Below are 13,147 nucleotides of genomic sequence, written 5' to 3' on the forward strand. Positions count from 1 at the left end.
CTGCCCCACTGTCAATTCTAACTAGTCAGATCTTATGTCTTATTTGAATTTGAATCACAATCTTGAAAAGAAGGCATGTTTAACTTGAGATTAATTAATCATTTTAGATACAACCTTGCAGTACCATTTCAGCCTCAGGTACAGAATGATTCTGTGTTCAAGATAAAAAGCAGGAATCTGCTCCCAGCTTAAAATTATTCTAAACCTAACATTGAAGAGACTCTGACAAAATCTGTCAGGAAGCCATTTTATGATCAATGGTTTGCCCTCCTTGTTAAGAAGCCATTTCGTAAAACAATTGTATCAGACATGTGAGCTGTGCAAGGTTACCTTCCGGACTCTCCAATTACTCGAAGTGGTATATTTTTATGATAGGAGCTTATCTCGCTAGCAGGCTGGGTATGTTTTTCCCACCTGATGAATGGCTTTGGGCCTATAAGAGTGATTAGTCAAGCGTACACAGACCTGTCAATTAACTTTTCGTCCTTACAAATTATTGTCTTTCACTGTTATCTGGATTAGTGGTGCTGGAAGAGCACAGCAGTTCAGGCAGCATCCGAGGAGAAGTAAAATCGACGTTTTGGGCAAAAGCCCTTCATCAGAAATACAGGCAGAGAGCCTGAAGTGTGGATACGTAAGTGAGAGGAGGGTGGGGTGGGGAGAAAGTAGCATCGAGTACAATAGGTGAGTGGGGGAGGGGAATGAAGGCGATAGGTCGGGGGGGGAGGGGGAAGGGTGGAGAGGATAGGTGGAAAAGATGATAGACAAGTCAGGACAAGTCTAGGGTCAGTGCTGAGCTGGGGGAAGGGGAAATGAGAAATGAGGAAACTGTTGAAGTCCACGTTGATTCCCTGGGGTTGAAGTGTTTTGAGGCAGAAGATGAGACATTCTTCCTCCAGGCATCGGGTGGTGAGGGAGCGGTGGTGAAGGAGGCCCAGAACCTCCATGTTCTCAGCGGAGTGGGAGGGGGAGTTGAAAATGTTGGGCCACAGGGCGGTGTGGTTGATTGGTGTGGGTGTCCCAGAGATGTTCCCTAAAGCGCTCTGCTAGAAGGCGTCCACTTGGGTGGCCATTTTAAGGGATCTATGTACCTGCACACCAACATCCCTCTGTTCCTCCACACTGCCAAGAATCCTATCCTTAATCCTGTACACAACTTTCAATTTCGACCTTCCAAAATGCATCACCTCGCATTTATCCAGGTTGAACTCCATCTGCCAGCACTCAGCCCATCTCTGCATCCTGTCAATGTCCCGCTGCATCCTACAACAGCCCTCTATACTGTGAATGACACCTCCAACCTTTGTGTTGTCTGCAAACTTGCTGGCCCATCCTTCAATCCCCTCATCCAAGTCATTAATAAAATGTGTGAAAAAGTTAACTCTCAAGTCACTTTTAAATCTTTCCCCTCTCACCCTAAACCACTGCCCTCTAGATTTGGACTCCCTGCCCTGGGGAAAAAAAGACCTTGGCTACTCACCTTATCCAAACCCCTATTTCTGCAACAATATACATATGAAACATCAAGGACCACTTAATCTGACTCTAGCCTTGGATTGGAAGTGCACATCTAAATCGTTCTTCAATGTGATGAGGGTTTCTGCCTCTCCCACCCTTACAGGCAGTAGGTTCCAAATTCTCTACCACCCTTTGAGTGAAAATGTTTTCCCTCACATCTCCCTCTGAACCTCCTGTCCCTTACCTTCAATCTATGCCCCTCCCCCAGTCATTGATCCCTCCTTCAAAGGGGTGGGGGCGGTTTCTTCCTGTCTACGCTCCTCATCATTTTATACATCTCAATCATGTCTCCACACTCTCAATCTGCTCTGTTCTAAGGAAAACAACCCCAGTCTATCCAATCTCTCTCCATCACTGAAACTCCCCAGCCTCCCAAAGCAACATCCTGGTAAGTCTCCCTCTGCATGCTTCCCTAGTGCCATCACATTGCTCTGATCATGTCAATTTGTGGAGAGATGCTTCAAAACTCACTGAAATGGCGATATATTTGCTGTTCAGGAGAGACTCTGCCTGCTGGTTAGAAACAGCACAATGCTAATTGCCCTCTTGACTTTTGCTGATGTTGATTGTGTGTACGGTTCTGCAGTGGTTGGAGTATTCCCACTAAATCTCTTCATCCTTACAGAAAATATATTCAACTGGGGTCAAACAGAGTAGTTTAACAAGGTGCTGTCTCCCTCCACTACCTTATTTCCAGGTGGGCACTCAGCTCTAGGCCTGACACAGGGATGTCTGTGATTAAAACAAACTGTTAGGCACTTTTCTAAGGCAGGAGTTGTTGTGTTCAGCAACAAACAGTACTCTCACCATACAGTCAGAGAGAGTCACAGAGTCACCGAGAGTCAGAGAGAGACAGAGGGTCACAGAGAGGCAGGGAGAAACAGAGAGAGACATAGACACACACAGGGACATAGAGTTTTAAAGAAACACAGTCAAACAGAGTCAGAAAGAGGCACAAAATCACAGTGTCATCGAGATTAATCGACAGAGTTAAAGCAAGTCATAGACAGTCAAACAGAGAGAGATAGAGACACATAAAGAAAGAGACCTCGCGGTTTGTACAAGAACAATCGACATAATCAGAGAATTAAAGCAAGCCATAAATAATCAAACAGTTACAGAGAGAGATAGATGTATAGAGAAGGGGAGAGACTTCGCGGTTTGTACAAGATACCTCACTGGGAGGGTGAATCTCTACTGTCCTCCTCCAACCCCCAATAACCACCATCCTGACCCTCGGGAACGGGACATGTTGACACAGTCCGCTCTCCCTCGGCGCTTTTCCTTCCCGCGTGGCCCCGGCGCCATTTTAGCTTCAGGCCCCGCCCCCTCAGGCCCCGCGCGAGATGGCGGTTAACGGCCGCCTCGTGCCCCAAGTGACCGTTAGCAGCTGCTTCAGGGGAAAGACTCTTTAAAGGGACAACCCTTTCAGGAGAGAGAAACAACAGGGCCGGCTCCGGGACTCACCAAACTCAATAATAATGACAAATACACACACAGACAGAGAGGTGGGAGTGAACAAGAAACTGTGCGGCGGCACATCAAGACCAAAGGCCACTCTCCCGAAGGACGGCTGCCCCCGGACTCGAAACATTGACTCCGCTTTCTCTCTGTCTGTCTCTGGACAGATGCTGCCAGACCTGAAGCACAAACAAGGTCCTCGGGGGTGAGTCCGAGTTCAGGATCCTATTAAGGTTCGGTTGGTAGATGGATGACAGTGTGGGAGGGTATACAATGGGATTAGAAGAATAGAGACAGAGACTGTTTCCTAAATGGGGAAAGGTTTCGGAAATCTGAAGCACAGAGGGACTTGGGAGTCCGAGTTCAGGATTCTCTTCAGGTTAACAGGCAGGTTCAGTTGGCGGTTAGGAAGATAAATGTAATAAAGAACAAAGAACGTTTACAGCCCAGGAACAGGCCCTTTGGCCCTCCAAGCATGAGCTGATCCAAATCCACTGTCTAAACCTGTCAGTCAATTCCACAGCATCTGTATCCCTCTGCTCCCCACCTACTCAGACATCTGTCCAGAGGCATCTTCAATGAAGCTACCTGCCTGCCTCTGCTGGCAGTGCGTTTTAGGCACCTACTACCCTCTGTGTTGAATAATTGTCGCGTATATCCACCTTAAACTTTTCATCTCTCACCTTGAACACATCACCCTGGGAAAAACGTATCTCAATCTTCCCTGTCTATACCCTTCATGATTTTGTAGACCTCAATCAGCCCCCCCCTCAATCTCCTTATGAAAACCCCCCTCAATCTTCTAATGAAAACGATCCTAACCTACTCAGCTTCCCTTCATAGCTAGCACCTTCCATATCAGGCAACATCCTCGTAAACTTTTTCTGCCCCCTATCCAATGCGTCCACATCCTTTTGGTAATGTGGTGACCAGAACTGGACACAGTATTCTAAATGTGGCCGAACCAATGTCTTGTAGATTTTTCACATGACCTGCCAGCTCTTATACTCAATACCCCATCCAATGAAGGCAAACATACCATATGCTGTCTTGACCACTCTACCCACCTGTGCAGCAACCTTCAGGGTACAATGAACCTGAACTCCCAGACCTCTCTGCTCATCAACTTTTCCCAAGACTCTTCCATTTACTGTATAATTCGCTCTAGAATTAGACTTCCCAAAATGCATCACCTCACATTTACCTGGATTGAACTCCATCTGCCACTTTGCCACCCAACTGTCCAGTTGATCTATATTCTCCTGTATTCTTTGACAGTCCCCTATGCTTTCAACTACTCCACCAATCTTTGTCGTCTGCAAGCTTGCTGATTAGTGGCTTCGGCACTGATACCTGTGGAACACCACTGGTCACCTTTCTCCTTTTCAAGAAACTCCCTTCCAGTACTACTCTGTCTTCTGCTCAAACAGTTCTTTTACCACCTGGCTAGAACACCCTGCACACCATGTGACTTCACTTTCTCCATTAATTTACCTTGGAACCTTATCAAACGCCTTACTAAAGTCCATGTGTATGACATGTACAGCTTTTCCTTCATCTAACAACTTGGTCACTTCCTCAAAGAACTCTATTAAGTTGGTAAGGCACGAACTCCCCTGCACAAAATCATGTTGCCTATCACTGATCAGCCCATTCTTTTCCAAATATAAATAGATTTTATCCTTCAGTACCTTCTTCAGCAACTTTCCCACCACTGACATCAGGCTCACTGGTGTGTAGTTACTCAAAATATCCCTACTACCCTTCTTGTACAGGGGGACAACATGAGCAACCCTGCAGTCCTCTGGCACCTCACCTGTGTTTAATTTTCCCAATATTGACTGGGATACACTTAGTACCAGAGGTCTGGATGGGACAGAATTTGTAAGAAGCATCCAGGACAGTTTTCTACAGCAGTATGTCAATAGTCCAATGAGGTAAGGGGCCATATTGAACCTGGTGATGGGGAATGAGCCAGACTAAGGAAGGAAGGCCGTGTATCAAAACTGAAAAAATGGGGGAAGATTCTGAATCATAACTTTGTAACAGTGTTCACTGAGGACAGGAACATGATGACTATTGAGATTAGAGGTAGAAGCTTGATTACTCTGGATCATGTTGAAATCAGTAGGAAGATATGTTGGGTAGACTACAGGTTATTAAGGTGGACAAATCCCCAGGACCGGATGGGATTTATCCCAGGTTGCTAGGGGAGGCAAGAGAGGAAAGAGCTGGGGCCCTGACAGATACCTCTGCACCGGGTGTTATTCCTCCAGGCTTTGGGTGGTTATGTTAATGTACAGATTTGAGACAGCCTAGGGAATCCCTTGTGGACTCAGACCTGTAAAGCCTGTCTCTTGGTTCATCCTGGAGATCGTACTCTTTGGAAGTCTGGAATAAAAACCTCTTATGTACAGTTTAGTTTAATTTTAGTCATCCCCTTTATTCACTAATAGCATCACTGTTACAACATAACACTGATACCTATAAGCTAAACTAATGAGTTCTAATAACCTAGGAGAGTGGGGTACCATCTCCAAGTGCCCCAGCAGGCTATTCCAATGTACTGTCACAAAGTCTGCTTTTATACAAAAGTTGACAAAAACATTGCATGTTCTTAATTAGACAGATAACAGTGAAAGACAATAATTCGTAAGAAAGTAAAATTAATTAACAGATCTGTGTGTGCTTGACTGATCACTCCTACAGGCCTTCAACTATCCATCAGATAGGAAAAACATATCTAGCTGAGTTAAACATCTGCTCGCGAAATAAGTTCCTATAAAGAAGTACCAGTCTAAATTAAGTAGGAGATGTCATAAGGTAACCTTGCACAGCTCGCATGTCTGATATCATTGTTTTACGAAATGGCTTCTTAGCAAAGAAGGCAAATTTTTGTCCATAAAATGGCTTTGTGACAGATTGTGTCAGAATCTCTTCAATGTTAGGTTTAGAATAATTTTAAGCTAGGAGCAGATTCCTGCTTTATATCTTAAGCACAGAATCATTCTGTACCTGAGGCTGAAATGTTACTGCAAGGTTGTATTTAAAATGAATAATTAGTCTCGAATTAAACACTGTTTGCAAGATTGTGATTCAAATTCAAATAAGACATAAGATCTGACTAGTTAAAATTGATATTTGTGGCAGTCTGTAAGGTCTGTAGAGTGGTCTGCAAGAACAGCAAGTTAGTTAAAGCTTCATTAATATTACCACTTGCAGAGTTTGTATTTAATAACTGGTAATGGCTACTCAATAGCATCATAGAGACCCAAAATGCAGTTAAATTCAATCCATAGCAGATAAGCACTAAGTGTTAATTTTCTACAGGCTCCAATAGCCTCAGCACTAAAATGGCCTCTCCCTCTAGTGTCCTTTTGAACTCTCAAGTCAGCAAAGATTTTTTTCTCTCTGTCTGCCCCGCTTGCAAGGGTTAATAAGAATCCATTCGAATTGGCAGCACCTGCCATTAATTACAAATCTTTTGATAGTACCGAGTTCCGTTTCAGGGTCAGAATCAAACACTCTCACTAATTTCACAAGGGAACGGCTGTGAATGTTATCACTTGGTGTCCTGTTCACACAGATTCACCGATGCTAAGGTAAATGTTCTTAATTGCCTTACAGCATCCTGTTATCATTTGGTGAGCCAAGATGTTGCTATCTTCTGCATTCCCTGAGACCCCCCCCCCACCTTTTTCTGAGCCTTCCTGCCTGTCTATTTTCTCGTGCAATAAATGTGTTCTATAATTCAGCATTATATTTTAGTCTAAATGTTTAAAGACAGGTATTAAGGCTATAGACTTTCTCATTCCCTTGTTTTGTTATTTCATGACAACTACTTGGCTTATACCAGTATACTTAGTCCATTCAGTCAATTTGTATTCTTAATAAGTCAAGTGCCTCCTCTGGCGAGTCATCGTATGGAGGAGCAGAGCTGAAAAATACTGGATTTCAGCATGGAAGTTTGGACATGGAGGTAGAGGGGGAGACATGGGTCGATTAATCAGATTCCTCTTTGGCTTAATTGAAAAGCAATGTACGGTCCATTTCATGCATAAGTGGACGATCATGTATATTCCTAGGATGAGATGAAGGATTATCAGTACATCCCACACGATATCCATCCGTACAGCAACCATAGCCAGCAAGTAAAACTCCATCCACGTAAATTGGATGACTGGGGGGCAGGTACCTTCCCTGCGTCTTGACCCGTTTTGTTGATAATATTTTGTATCATCCAAAATATTACACTGGGCCTCATCCTAAACCGCGCCTCATTCTACATTGGGTGTCAATCTAAATTGTGCCTCACTGGAGACTGGGCCCATCCTAAATTGGGACTCCCGAAAACCTTGCCACAACTTAACCTGGGCCTCATCCAAAAGTGGGTCTCATCACAAACCAAGCCTCATACTAAACTGGTCCTCACCCTAAACTGGACCTCATCACAAATTGGGCCTCACACTAAACTAAGCCACATCTCAAACTAGGTCTCACCCTCAGCTTAGCCACATGATAAACTATGCCTCAAACTAAATTGAGCTTCATCCCAAATTGGGTATGACACTACCGTAGGCCACATCACAAAGTGGGCCTCACCCGAAACTGGACTACATCCCAAACTGAGTCTCACCCTAAAATGTACCATATACAAAACTGGGCTTCAACCAAAACTGGACCAAATCCCAAACTAGGCCTTACCCTAAACTGGGCCACATCCAAATTGCACCTCTATAAACTGGGCCTCATCCTGAACTGGGACTCAGCCTAAAATGGGCCACATCCCAAACTAGGCTTCACCCTAAAATGGGTGAAATTGAGGACTTCAGATGCTGAAGATTAGAGTCTAGATTAGTGTTGCTGGAAAAACAGCAGGTCAGGCAGCATCCGAGGAGCGGGAAAATCGATGGTTGGGTAAAAGGCCTTCATCAGGAATGATGATGAAGGGCTTTCATCATCATGCCCCTCAGATGCTGTTTGACCTGTGCTTTTCCAGCATCACTCTAATCTAGACTCACCCTAAACTGGGCCATATACCAAATGAGGTCTTATCTTAAACTGGGCCACATTCAATCTGGGCCTCACCCTAAACTGGGCCATATCACAAACTGAGCTTCATTATAGACTGGGACACATTCTATGCTGGGCCTCACACGAAACTGAGCCTCATCCCAAACTGGGTCTCACCCGAGACTAGGTCTCACGCTAAACTAGGCCACATCCCAAATTCAGCATCGGCCTAAGCTAAGTCACATCCCAAACTGTATCTCACTCTTAACTGAGCCACATTCCAAACAGGGCCTCATCCTAAACTGGGCCATATACGAAACTGGGCCACATCCCAAACTGGGTCTCAAGCGAGACTAGGTCTCACACTAAACTAGGCCACATCCCAAATTCAGCATCGGCCTAAGCTAGGTCACATCCCAAACTGTATCTCACTCTAAACTGAGCCACATCCCAGACTGGGCCACATCAGAGACTGGGCCACACACTAAACTAGTCCACATCCCAAAGTTGGCCTCACCCTAAACTGGGTCACATCTCATACTGGATTCTCACTCTAAACTGAGCCACATTCCAAATGGGGCCGCACTCTAAACTGGGCTGCATTCCAAACTGGGGGTCAACCTAAACTGGGCCACAGCTCAAACTGGATCTCACCTTGAACTGGACCAGATACCAAACTGGGCTTCACCCTGAACTAGGCTAGATCCTAAATTGGGCATCAAAATAAATTGAGCCACATCCCAACCTGGGCCTGACTGTAAGGTGAGCCTCACAGAAATTTTTTGTTTCAGATTGTAATTTTGTCCCAAATGTAAAGTGCACCCATTCGTAAACTTGACCTCATCCTACATTGTGCCTAATTCTAAACAGGGCCAGATGTCACACTTGGCCTCATCCTAAATTGGGCCAGATATTACACTGGGCCTCATCCTAAATTGCACCTCATACGAAGCTGGGTATCATCCAAAATTGAGCCTCATCGGAGACTGGGCCCATCCTAAATTGGGACTCACTATAAACCATGCCACAACTTAAAGTGGGCCTCATGCAAGAGTGTGTCTCATCCCAAACCAGGCCTCATACTAAACTGGACCTCATCCTGAACTGGGACTCAGCCTAAACTGGGTCACATCCCAAATTGAGCCTCACTCTAAATTGGGCCACATCCAAAACTGGTCCTCAGCGTAAACTGAGTCACCTCACAAACTGGTCCTCACCCTAAACAGAGGCACATCACAAACTGTGCTTCAACCTATACTGGGCAACTTCCCAAATTGGGCTGCACACTAACAATTGGCCACATCCCAAACTGGGCCTCACCCTAAACTGTAAAACATCTAAAATTGGGCCTCAATCTAAACTGGGCCACATCCCAATTTGGGCCGCACCCTAACCTAGGCCACATTCCAAACAGGGCCTCATCCTAAACTGGGCCACATCCCAAATTGCGCCTCACCCTGAAGTCAGCAACATTCCAAACTGGGCCTCACCCTAAACTGGGCTACATCCCAAATTGGGCCACACACTTACAATTGGCCACATCCCAAAGTGGGTCTCATTCTAAACTGGGCCATATCCCAAACTGGGGCTCATCCTAAACTGTAACACATCTAAAATTGGGCCTCAATCTAAACTGGGCCACAGCCCCAACTGGACAGCACCCTAAACTGTGCCACGTCCCAAAGTGGGCTTCAGCCTAAGCTGGGCCACATCCTCAACTAGGCCTCACCCGACACTCGGCCACATCACAAATTGCATTAATTATAGATTGGACACATCCCATATTTAGATTCACTCGAAACTGGGCCACATTCCAAAGTGGGCGTCAACCTAAACTGAGTCACATCTGAGACTGGGCCTCATACTAAACTAGATCACATCGCAACGTGGGCCTCACGCTAAACTGGGCCAAATTCCAAACTGGGCCTCACCCTAAACTCAGCCACATCCCTAAGTGAGCCTCACTCTAAGCTGGGCCACATCCCAAACTAGGCAACACCCTAAACTGGGCCTCACTAAGGGGAACCTCCCACACATTTTGTTCAGATTGTAAACTTAGCCCAAATGTAAAGTGGGCCGCTTTGTAAATTTGGCCTCACCTAAACTGGACTTCATCCTTAGTTGGGCCTCATCCTAAACTAGGTTAGATGTCACACTGGGCCACATCCTAAATTGGGCCTGATATAGAACATAGAACAATATAGCGCAGAACAGGCCCTTCAGCTCTCAATGTTGCGCTGACCTGTGAACTATTCTCAGCTCATCCCCCTACACTATCATCTTACATGTGCTTATCCAAGGATTATTGAAATCTCCCTAATGTGGCTTAGTTACATTGACTGAGTTGACTACATCAGCAGGTAGGGCATTCCACACCCTTACCACTCTCTGAGTAAAGAACCTGCCTCTGATATCGGTCTTAAATTTATCGCCCTTATAGTTATGCCCCCTCGTACAAGCTGACATCATCATCCTCGTAAAAAGAATTTCACTGTCTATCTTATCTAATCCTCTGATCATTTGGTGTGTCTCTATCAATGCCCCTCTTAGCTTTCTTCTTGCCAACAAGAACAGACCCAAGCCTCTCAGCTGTTCCTCATAAGACCTTCCCTCCAGACCAGGCAGCATCCTGGTAAATCTCCTCAGCTCCTTTCCCAATGCTTCCACATCCTTCCCGAAATATGGCGACCAGAACTGTACACAATATTCCAAGTATGGTCGCATTAGCATTTTGTATGGTTGCAGCATGATATTGCGGCTCTGGAACTCAATCCCTCTACCAATGAAGTCTAAAATGCTGTATGTCTTCTTAACAGCACTATCAACCTGGGTGGCAACTTTCAGGAATCTATGTACATGGACTCCAAGATCCCTCTGTACATCCACACTACTGCGAATATTTCTATTGACCCAGTACTCTGCCTTCCTGTTATTCTTCCCAAAGTAAATCACCTCACATTTAGTTGCACTGAAATCCATTTGCCACCTCTCAGCCCAATTCTACAGTTTATGCAAGTGCACCTGCAATCTGTAACATTCTTCCAACTGTCCACTAATCTACCAACTTTAGTGCCATCTGCAAATTTACTAATCCATCCACCTATGCCTGCGTCTAAGTCATTTGTAAAAAATCACAAATGGCAGTGGTCCCAAAACAGATCCTTGTGGCACACCACTAGTAACCGGACTCCAGGCTGAATATTTTCCATCGACTTCCACTCACTGCCTTCTTTCAGAAAGCCAGTTTCTAATCCAAACTGCTAAATTGCCCTCAATCCCGTGTCTCTGCACTTTCTCCATCAGCGTACCATGTGGAACCTTATCAAAGGTTTTACTGAAGTCCATGAATATCACATCAACTGCCCCACCCTCATCTACATGCTTGGTCACCTTCTCAAAAAAAATCAATGAGGTTTGTGAGTCACAATCTGCCCTTGACGAAACCATGTTGACTATCTGAAATCAAATTGTTGCTTGATAGATGATTATAAATCCTATCTCTTATAATCCTATCCAAAACCTTTCTGACAACAGATACAAGGCTCATTGGTCTATAATTACCTGGGTCACCTCTACTGCCCTTCTTGAACAAGGGCACAACCTTTGCAATCCTCCAGTTCTCTGGTACTAAACCTGTAGACAATGATGACTCAAATATCAAAGCCAAAGGCTCTGCTATCTCCTCCCTAGCTTCCCAGAGAATCCTTTGATAAATCCCATCTATGCCAGGGGGCTTATCTACTTTCACTCCTTCTAGAATTGCTAACATCTGTTCGTAACTAACCTTGATCCTTTCTAGTCTAATATCTCGTACCTCATTCTTGACCTCTACAATAGTCTCGTTTTCCTGAGTGAACACCAATGAAAAATGTTCATTTAGCATCTCTCTGATCTTCACTCTATTTCACACTCAACTTCCCACTTCTGCCTTTGACTGGCCTTATTCCTACGCTAGTCATCCTTTTGTTCCTCATGTACCTGTAGAAAGCTTTAGGGTTCTCCTTTATTCTTTTTGCTAAAGACTGCTGATGTCCTTTCTTTGCTCTTCTTAACTCTCTCTTTAAATCCTTCCTAGTGGATCTGTAACTCCCCGTCACCTCATCTGAACTATCTTGCCTCATCAACACATCAGCATCCTTCTTCTGCTTAACAAGAAATGCAATTTCTGTAGTAAACCACAGTTCCCTTACCTTATCACTTCTTCCCTGCCTGACAGGGACATACCTATCAAGGACACGCAATATCTGTTCCTTAAGCCAGCTCCACATTTCCATTGTCTGCATCCCCTGCATTTTGCTACCCCATTCTATGCATCCTAATTCTTGCCTACTCGCATTATAATTGCCTATACCCCATCAATAACTCAGGACCTGTGGCATGTACCTATCCCTTTCCCTTTCCATCGCTAAACTAAACGTAACTGAATTATGGTCACTCTCTCCAAAACGTTCACCTACAACTAAACCAAACACCTGGCCTGGCTCATTACCAAGCCCCAGATCCAGTGTGGCCTACCCTCTTGTCGGCCCTTCGACATACTGTGTCAGGAAACCCTTCTGTACACATTGGATAAAAACTGATCCATCCGAATTACTCGAGTTATAGCATTTCCAGTCAACATTGGGGAACAATGATCCCAGAGATGAAGTACTTGTCAAATTAGGTGCAGTTGAGGATTCTGGGTCTGTACTTGATGAAGTTTAGAAGGATGTGGGGTGATCAATTAACTTACAGAATACTGAGAGGCCTGGATAGCGTGCACATGGAGATGTTTCCACGAGTCGGAGCGACAAGGACCTAACGGCACAGTCTGAATTGAACGGACGACCCTTTAGAACAGAAATGAGGAGGAATTTCTTTAGCCAGAAGGTGGTCAGTCTATGAAACCCACTGCAACAGAGGACTGTGGAGATCAAGTCATGAAGTGTCTTTAAGACAGAGATGAATAAGTTCTGATTAACAAGGGCATCAATGGTTATGGGTAGAAGGCAGGAAGATTGGATTGAGAAAGATATTATCCATGATCGAATGGCAGAGGAGACCTGATGGGCCTAATTCTGCTCCTTAATCTTATGATCGGGTCTCACCTGCTGAATTTAAACACCAGCTTTTCGTAATTCACGGATGAGGACTGTCAAATCCCTCAGACCCATAG

This window comes from Chiloscyllium punctatum, chromosome 52 (assembly GCF_047496795.1).
Source record: "Chiloscyllium punctatum isolate Juve2018m chromosome 52, sChiPun1.3, whole genome shotgun sequence".
Lineage (NCBI taxonomy): Eukaryota > Metazoa > Chordata > Chondrichthyes > Orectolobiformes > Hemiscylliidae > Chiloscyllium > Chiloscyllium punctatum.